The sequence below is a fragment of the Halyomorpha halys genome, unplaced genomic scaffold, assembly GCF_000696795.3.
Source record: "Halyomorpha halys isolate HHAL.00 unplaced genomic scaffold, Hhal_1.1 Scaffold934.1, whole genome shotgun sequence".
NCBI lineage: Eukaryota > Metazoa > Arthropoda > Insecta > Hemiptera > Pentatomidae > Halyomorpha > Halyomorpha halys.
In genome coordinates, this window is record NW_027104767.1 from 5,020 (window position 1) to 7,551 (window position 2,532).

Sequence of the window (2,532 nt, forward strand, 5' to 3'; positions counted from 1 at the left end):
TATATAATTTCGTCTCCCCTATTATATATATTATCATTTATTATCTTTCTAATTTTAATATTTTCTTTAATTTTTTATACTGTTTACTTTGAAATCATTTTCATATGTAACGTACTTATCTGCTAATCGCTACTCCTTCCAATACAAACGGTCCACTCAGCTATTCATTTTCTTCCTTTATTCTCATCCCCCTTTTTCCATCTCTTAGTTTGTACTTTCTTTTATGCCCAAGCAATGCCCATTAAAAATAGCCGACATTGAGAAACATTTCAGAAGCCTCTTTCAAAAAGAGAATCTCCGCAAACGTGCGGATTATGAGAAAGGCGCCCAATTTGGGATTGAAAGGATGCCAAATTTGATGTCCATAGTTAGTCGGATGGTGAAGAGGGCTATCAAGTCGACATCGTTGGACTTATCGCCGGGGCCGGATGGTGTGTTGGTCCGCACAATTTAATACTTCGAAGTAACACACATCATCAAGTATATTGTGGAGATCATGCTGAAGGTGGGATATGTACCAGAGCCTCTACGTCAAGGGCGTACAATATTGGTCTACATGGGAAAGGGAGACCCAAAAAGTATTTCCTCCTAGAGGCCAATAACAATATATTCGATTGTGCGCCGAATCATCTAAAAGGTTCTGGATATTGAATTGAGAAAACAGGTCACCTTTAGCAAAAGTCAAAGGGGCTTCTTCAAAGGTCTGCTGGGAGCAAATGTAAAAGGGCCGGAATCATCGACGCGATCATAAAAGATGCCAAAAATAGGAAAAAAGATTCCCCGGTAGTTTTTCTGGACGTGGTTGATGCTTTTGACAACTGGTCATGGACAGATAGTGAGCTCGCTGGAGGCAAGAGGTGTGTCATCCGACCTTAAAAATGCGATTGCGGCTCTCCTAACCACAAATAAGATAAAGATCAATATAGGAACACACACGACTAGCCAGATCAGTGTCTTGCGGGGGGTGCCTCAGGAAGGGCCCTTTTCCCCTTCCCTGTACAACCTAGCAATCGATCATTTGTACCGCGAGCTCTGTGATCAGGAGTTTGCCAATAAGTTTGGATATGACCTGAAAAGTGACCAAGAGAGTGTGGTCCTCATAGGGGTTCGCGGACGATCAGGCTGTAACGGCGCGCGACAGGGGTTCTGCGGAAAGAATAATAAATAGTGTCCTGAGGCTGCTCGCAGAGATTGGTTTGGCAATTAATGCAAAGAAAAGTGAGGGTATCATATTGGACAAAGGAGGTCAACAAAGCTCTCCCTTGAGAATAAAGAGCTCATCCAAACGGCAAAAGCCGAAGACACCATCAAATATCTTGGATGTAAATTCTTGGGAGAGCTAATATTTGGAGAAGAGGTGGTGACAAAGCTAAATAATAACCTTGATAAATTGGTGAGCTCATGCCTCCTCAAACCGGAACAAAAGAGCAACGTTGTCAACCAGTACTTGTTCTCGGGCCTTGTTTACCCTCTCCAGGCTGCTCCCCTTACAAAGATACGTTCTGCGATATTGGAGGGCATTGATACCAATATCCGCAGGAGTATCAAGGCCATCATTGGGCTCCCCGCTAACACCTCGTCGGCGATGCTGTACGCACCCAGGAGGTATCGAGGACTCCAATACAGCATTGGTCCATTGTCCACCAACTGTCGAATGTTCCGGATGCCCTATTCCAGTCTATATTAAGTTACGAAGCCGAAATTGCGGCATGTGCTGATAGACTTGGGGTGGATAGGGGCAACCAAAGTGTGAGAGCTCTACGACAGTCGTTGCGTGAGAATGCTTTCGAAGAATGGGCCAGTTGCAGATGGCAGGGTATCGGTGTTCGCCATTTCAAAGAGACCCTGAAAGCTAGTATTTGATATGTATGTGACAAGCAGGTGCTCTCGGGGTCAGAATGGGTGAACGCCCTGAAACTTAATATCAACTACGCACCCCTGCGTGGAGTCCCAGGAGCCAGTGGACAGCAAGGTGAAGTTGGGTCCCTCTAATATATTATATATCAGATTCAGGCAGATGAAGAGACCTCCTGGAAGGTCATCAAAGAAAGATTAAAGAAGGCATTTGGAGGAGGACGGTGGACCCCAGAGGAGGATGTATTCATGATGTTCAGAGAAATGAAAAAAACCGAGACAGTCTAATGGTCAGTATGCCACAGAACTCCTAGCACGCTATAACAGAATTCAAGACAAATTCAGCGAGATGTTGGAGACGATCCAAGTACAGGGTCGAATGCAATTCCTATCCACGGTACTGAAGATTCAGTTGGCAAAAGAACTAGGGAGGAAAGAGGGAATGCCGAGATACCGCTCGTTTGTGGAATGTGCTCAAGATCTGGTATGGTAGAAGAGAGAGAAATAGTAACACGGAAAATAGAAGGAGCCAAATTAAACCAAGAAAGAATGTTCGGCGGGAGGGCCGCAAGTGCCATTGGTGTGGTAAAACTGGACACCTGGTAGCACAATGTCCCCGCACCCGATGTTTTGAATGTGGGACAGAGGGACATATAGCACGACAGTATCCCTATATGT